The sequence below is a fragment of the Mesoplodon mirus genome (genome assembly GCF_964341445.2).
Source record: "Mesoplodon mirus genome assembly, chromosome: 7".
Classification (NCBI taxonomy): Eukaryota; Metazoa; Chordata; class Mammalia; order Artiodactyla; family Ziphiidae; genus Mesoplodon; species Mesoplodon mirus.
In genome coordinates this window covers 61,023,836-61,031,263 of record NC_138983.1, presented here as the reverse complement: position 1 = coordinate 61,031,263, position 7,428 = coordinate 61,023,836, and positions in this window count along the sequence as shown.

The following is a 7,428-nucleotide window of genomic DNA, read 5'->3' as shown; positions in this document are numbered from 1 at the left end:
ACATAGAGATGGATTGGAAATGCCAAAACCAAAGGAGGAGAAGCAGATTTGTGAAGAAGAGATGGAGACAAGAATTGGTAACCTACCAGGGCATGGCATTTGAGCAGAAGCAAGTCAGGAACAGAAGCAGCAAGCCCAGGAGGGGCTTGGTGGGCAATCGCAGTTTGCATTTATAAACTGACTGAAGTGGAGTAGGAGGGCCTAGAGTTCTGACCAGACTGGGATTTGAAGAACTAGGCTGAGCAGATGTATCCTGCAGCTGTGAGACTGAGCTAGTGGAAACTGCTACATATATCTCTGAGCAGTAAAAAAAAAGAATCATTATTTTTTTTTCACATCTTTATTGGAGTATAATTGCTTTACAGTGTTGTGTTAGTCTCTGCTGTATAACAAAGTGAATCAGCTATATGCATACGTATATCCCCATCTCCCCTCCCTCTTGCGTCTCCCTCCCACCCTCTTTATCCTACCCCTCTAGGTGGTCACAAAGCACCGAGCTGATCTCCCTGTGCTATGCAGCTGCTTCCCACTAGCTATCTATTTTACATTTGGTAGTGTATATATGTCCATGCCACTCTCTCACTTCGTCCCAGCTTACCCTTCCCCCGCCCCGTGTCCTCAAGTCCATTCTCTATGTCTGTGTCTTTATTCTTGTCCTGCCCCTAGGTTCATCAGAACCTTTTTTTTTTATTCCATATATATGTGTTAGCATACGGCATTTGTTTTTCTCTTTCTGACTGACTTCACTCTGTATGACAGACTCTAGGTCTATCCACCTCATTACAAATAGCTCAGTTTTTTTCCTTTTATGGCTGAGTAATATTCCATTGTATATATGTGCCACATCTTCTTTATCCATTCATCTGTCGATGGACGCTTAGGTTGCTTCCATGTCCTGGCTATTGTAAATAGAGCTGCAGTGAACATTGTGGTACATGACTCTTTTTGAATTATGGTTTTCTCAGGGTATATGCCCAGTAGTGGGATTGCTGGGTCGTATGGTAGTTCTATTTGTAGTTTTTTAAGGAACCTCCATACTGTTCTCCATAGTGGCTGTACCAATTTACATTCCCACCAGCAGTGGAAGAGTGTTCTCTTTTCTCCACAGCCTCTCCAGCATTTACTGTTTGTAGATTTTTTGATGATGGCCACTCTGACTGGTGTGAGGTGATACCTCATTGTAGTTTTGATTTGCATTTCTCTAATGATTAGTGATGTTGAGCATCTTTTCATGTGTTTGTTGGCAATCTGCTTATCTTCTTTGGAGAAATGTCTATTTAAGTCTTCTGCCCGTTTTTGGATTGGGTTGTTTGTTTTTTGATATTGAGCTGTATGAGCTACTTGTATATTTTGGAGATTAATCCTTTGTCAGTTGCTTCATTTGCAAATATTTTCTCCCATTCTGAGGGTTGTCTTTTTGTCTTGTTTACAGTTTCCTTTGCTGTGCAAAAGCTTTTAAGTTTCATTAGGTCTCATTTGCTTATTTTTGTTTTTATTTCCATTTCTCTAGGAGGTGGGTCAAAAAGGATCTTGCTGTGATGTATGTCATAGTGTTCTGCCTATGTTTCCCTCTAAGAGTTTTATAGTGTCTGGCCTTACATTTAGGTCTTTAATCCATTTTGAGTTTATTTTTGTGTGTGGTGTTAGAGTGTGTTCTAATTTCATTCTTTTACATGTAGCGGTCCAGTTTTCCCAGCACCACTTATTGAAGAGGCTGTCTTTTCTCCATTGTATACTCTTGCCTCCTTTATCAAAGATGACCATATGTACCTGGGTTTATCTCTGGGCTTTCTATCCTGTTCCATTGATCTATCTTTCTGTTTTTGTGCCAGTGCAATACTGTCTTGATTAGTGTAGCTTTGTAGTATAGTCTGAAGTCAGGGAGCCTGATTCCTCCAGCTCTGTTTTTCTTTCTCAAGATTGCTTTGGCTATTCGGGGTCTTTTGTGTTTCCATACAAATTGTGAAATTTTTTGTTCTAGTGCTGTGAAAAATGCCATTGGTAGTTGATAGGGATTGCATTGAATCTGTAGATTGCTTTGGGTAGTAGAGTAATTTTCACAATGTTGATTCTTCCAATCCAAGAACATGGTATATCTCTCCATCTGTTTGTATCATCTTTAATTTCTTTCATCAGTGTCTTATAGTTTTCTGCATACAGGTCTTTTGTCTCCTTAGGTAGGTTTATTCCTAGGTATTTTATTCTTTTTATTGCAATGGTACATGGAAGTGTTCCTTAATATCTCTTTCAGATTTTTCATCATTAGTGTATAGGAATGCAAGAGATTTCTGTGCATTAATTTTGCATCCTGCTACTCTACCAAATTCATTGATTAGCTCTAGTAGTTTTCTGGTAGCATCTTTAGGATTCTCTATGTATAGTATCATGTCATCTGCAAACAGTGACAGTTCTGCTTTTTCTTTTCTGATTTGGATTCCTTTTATTTCTTTATCTTTTTTGATTGCTGTGGCTAAAACTTCCAAAACTATGTTGAATAATAGCACTGAGAGGGCGCAACCTTGTCTTGTTCCTGATCTTAGAGGAAATGCTTTCAGTTTTTCACCACTGAGAACGATGTTGGCTGTGGGTTTGTCATATATGGCCTTTATTATGTTGAGGTAGGTTCCCTCTTTGCCTACTTTCTAGAGAGTTTTTATCATAAATGGGTGTTGAATTTTGTCAAAAGCTTTTTCTGCATCTATTGAGATGGTCATATGGTTTTTATCCTTCAGTTTATTAATATGGTGTATCACATTGATTTATTTGCATATATTGAAGAATCCTTGCATTCCTGGAATAAAGCCCACTTGATCATGATGTATGATCCTTTTAATGTGCTGTTGGATTCTGTTTGCTAGTATTTTGTTGAGGATTTTTGCATCTATGTTCATCACAGATATTGGCCTGTAGTTTTCTTTTTTTGTGACATCTTTGTCTGGTTTTCGTATCAGGGTGATGGTGGCCTCGTAGAATGAGTTTGGGATTGTTCCTCCCTCTGCTATATTTTGGAAGAGTTTGAGAAGGATAGGTGTTAACTCTTCTCTAAATGTTTGATAGAATTCGCCTGTGAAGCCATCTGGTCCTGGGCTTTTGTTTGTTGGAAGATTTTAAATCACAGTCTCAATTTCAGTGCTTGTGATTGGTCTGTTTATATTTTCTATTTCTTCCTGGTTCAGTCTTAGAAGGTTGTGCTTTTCTAAGAATTTGTCCATTTCTTCCAGGTTGTCCATTTTATTGGCATAGAGTTGCTTGTAGTAATCTCTCATGATCCTTTGTATTTCTGCAGTGTCAGATGTTACTTCTCCTTTTTCATTTCTAGTTCTGTTGATTTGAGTCTTCTCCCTTTTTTTCTTGATGAGTCTGGCTAATGGTTTATCAATTTTGTTTATCTTCTCAGAGAAGCAGCTTTTAGTTTTATTGATCTTTGCTATTGTTTCCTTCATTTCTTTTTCATTTATTTCTGATCTGATCTTTATGATTTCTTTCCTTCTGCTAACTTTGATTTTTTTGTTGTTTTTCTTTCTCTAATTGCTTTAAGTGTAAGGTTAGGTTGTTTATTCGAGATGTTTCTTGTTTCTTGAGGTAGGGTTGTATTGCTATAAACTTCCCTCTTAGAACTGCTTTTGCTGCATCCCATAGGTTTTGGGTCGTTGGGTTTTCATTGTCATTTGTTTCTAGGTATTTTTTAATTTCCTCTTTGATCTCTTCAGTGATCTCTTGGTTATTTAGTAGCATATTGTTTAGCCTCCATGTGTTTGTACTTTTTACAGATTTTTTCCTGTAATTGATACCTAGTCTCATAGCATTGTGGTCAGAAAAGATACTTGATACAATTTCAATTTTCTTAAATTTACCAAGGCTTGATTGGTGACCCAAGATATGGTCTATCCTGGAGAATGTTCCATGAGCACTTGAGAAGTAAGTGTATTCTGTTGTCTTCGGTTGGAATGTCCTATAAATATCAATTAAGTCCATCTTGTTTAATGTGTCATTTAAAGCTTGTGTTTCCTTATTTATTTTCATTTTGGATGATCTGTCCATTGGTGAAAGTGGGGTGTTAAAATCCCCTACTCTGATTGTGTTACTGTCGACTTCCCGTTTTATGGCTGTTAGCATTTGCCTTATTATGTATTGAGGTGCTCCTATGTTGGGTGCCTAAATATTTACCATTGTTATGTCTTCTTCTTGGATTGATCCCTTGAGCATTATGTGGTGTCCATCTTTGTCTCTTGTATAGTCTTTATTTTAAAGTCTATTTTTTCTAATATGAGAATTGCTACTTCAGCTTTCTTCTGATTTCCATATGCATGGAATATCTTTTTCCATCCCCTCACTTTTAGTCTGTATGTGTCCCTAGGTCTGAAGTGGGTCTCTTGTTGACAGCATATGTACAGGTCTTGTTTTTGTATCCATTCAGCTAGTCTATGTCTTTTGGTTGGAGCATTTAATCCATTTACATTTATGGTAATTATCGATATGTATGTACCTATTACCATTTCTTAATTGTTTTGGGTCTGTTTTTGTAGATCTTTTCCTTATCTTGTGTCTTCTGCCTAGAGAAGTTCCTTTAGCATTTGTTGTAAAGCTGGTTTGCTGGTACTGAATTCTCTTTTGCTTATCTGTAAAAGTTTTAATTTCTCCATTGAATCTGAATGAGATCCTTGCTGGGTAGAGTAATCTTGGTTGTAGGTTTTTCCCTTTCATCACTTTAAATATGTCCTGCCACTCCCTTCTGGCTTGCAGAGTTTCTGCTGAAAGATCAGCTGTTAACCTTATGGGTTATGTATGTTATTTGTTGCTTTTCCCTTGCTGCTTTTAATATTTTTTCTTTGTATTTAATTCTTGATAGTTTGATTAATATGTGTCTCGGCCTGTTTCTCTTTGGGTTCATCCTGTATGGTACTCTCTGTGCTTCCTGGACTTGATTGACTATTTCCTTTCCCATGTTAGGGAAGTTTTCAACTATAACTCTTCAAATATTTTCTCAGACCCCTTCTTTTTCTATTCCTCTTCTGGGACCCCTATAATTCGAATGTTGGTGTGTTTAATGTTGTCCCTGAGGTCTCTGAGACTGTCCTCAGTTCTTTTCATTCTTTTTTCTTTATTCTGCTCCCTGGCAGTTACTTCCACCATTTTATCTTCCAGCTCACTTATCCATTCTTCTGCCTCAGTTATTCTGTTATTGATTCCTTCTAGAGTATTTTTAATTTCAGTAATTGTGTTGTCCATCACTGTTTGTTTACTCTTTAGTTCTTCTAGATCCTTGTTAAATGTTTCTTGTATTTTCTCTATCCTGTTTCCGAGATTTTGGATCATCTTTACTCTCATTGTTCTGAATTCTTTTTCAGGTAGGTTGCCTATTTCATCTTCATTTATTTGGTCTTGTAGGTTTCTACCTTACTCCTTCGTCTATAACATTGTTTTTGTCATTTTATTATCATTATTTTTTGATGGGTGGTGCTCTATTCCTGTCTTGCTGGCTGTTTGCCCTGAGACATCCAGCACTGGAATGTGCAGGCTGTTGGATAGATCTGGGTCTTGGTGCTGAGATGAGGACCTCCGGGAGGCCTCACTCCAATTGATATTCCCTGGGGTCTGAGGTTCTTTGTTAGTCCAGCGGTTTGGACTCAGAACTTCCACCACAGGAGCTCGGGCCCAACCTCCGGCCTGGGAACCAAGATCCTGCAAGCTTCGAGTTGTGGTGAAATTCATGCCAAAAATACAAGGATGATTTTAAATTAGGAAATATAATTTACCATATTAATACATCCAGATGTATGTTCTCAGACTAAAAGTTAGCATCATTTTTAATGTTGCTTACTGTCTCAACAATAGGATAATTTCTCTCACATTAAAAATAAGATCAGAATATACTCTAACACTACTATTTTTTTTCACATCAAATGATTTTATTCAACTGTGGAAAATAAAAAACAAACAAACAAAAATCCAAAATTAATGAACAAACCAAACCAAACCGAACTGAACCAAACGCACAGATACAGAGAACAAAGTAATGGTTACCAGAGAGAAAGAGGCAGGGAGAGAGCCAAATGGGTCAGGATGATCAACTGTATGAGAATGGATGGAAACTAAATTTTTGGTGGTGAGCATGCTGCAGTGTACAGAGAAGTAGAAACATAATGCTGTACACATGAAACATACAATGTTATAAACCAATGTTACCTCAATAAAAATATCTAAAAAAAGGAGTAAATAAATATTGATACAAGCTAAAAGGCACAAATCAGAATCACCTTTGGAACTTTCCTCTATTTTAAGATGGACCTACTCAGTCCTTCACATGTTCTATTATTTGAAGAAAATAGTAGGACAGATGTGAAAAAAATGTACATAGAATACAGTAGTGTCCATTATAGTATTATTTACAAGCTTGAAAGAGTTGATATAAAGCTTTTTTTAATTGAAGTGGAAAGGTATTTATGATGCATTATAAAAAAGAAAAAGAGTAGTGCTAAAATGGATATATAACAATTATATATACATATACACACACACACACACACACACACAAACAAACAAACTCATATAGAAAAGCTTAGGAGGATTTACTCTTAACAATATTTATCTCTGGGTAGTAGAATTTTAAAGTTTGTAACATTACTATTTTTTTAACACTGTTGTGCAGTTATTGACCAATATAAATAGATTACCTATCTCCATTTCACTTAGTTGTTCTTCTGGGGTTTTATCTTATTCCTTCGTCTGGAACATATTCCTCTTCCACCTCATTCTAAACTGCTATTTGTATTTTTATGTCTGTGGTAGGTTAGTTACGTTTCTCAACCTTGGAGAAGTGGCCCTCTGTAGGAGGCATCCTCTGCATCCCAGCAGCACACTCCCTTCTCATCACCCAAGCTATATGCTCTAGGGTTCCCCCTAAGAGGGCAGTGTGGGTCTTTCTGTTGTGGCAGGCTATGTGGGTGGTCTGGTGGGCTTGGTTGGCCCCTAGTCTGGTTGGTTGCCAGGCCCTGCCTTGTGCAGATGCCGCTGGCTGCTGTTTAGCAGGGACCTGGTCACAAGGTGGCTAGTCGCAGAACCCTAGGAGGCCCTGGGGCTAGTGCTTGCTGGCTCACTGGTGGGCAGAGTCAGGATCCCAAAGACTCTGGGGCTTTTGTTCACCCACTGGCAGGTGAAGACAGGTCCTGGGGTTAGCCCCGGTCTACTGGCAGGCAGAGCTGGTTCCTGGAGTCTGGCTGCAGGGCACAAGGATCCCAGGGTTCATTTCTGATTGTTGATGGGGGGTGGGGGGTGGTTCCTGACACTGTTGGGTATGGGGCCTGGGTTGTCCTAAAGGTTGCGTTGACCTGCTAGGGGGCAAAGGCCGGGGCCCAGCTGGTCCCAGGGTAGGGTCTGGCCTGCGTTGGGGAGCTGTAGTTTTCTTGCTTCTGGCGTCTGCCACCTGGT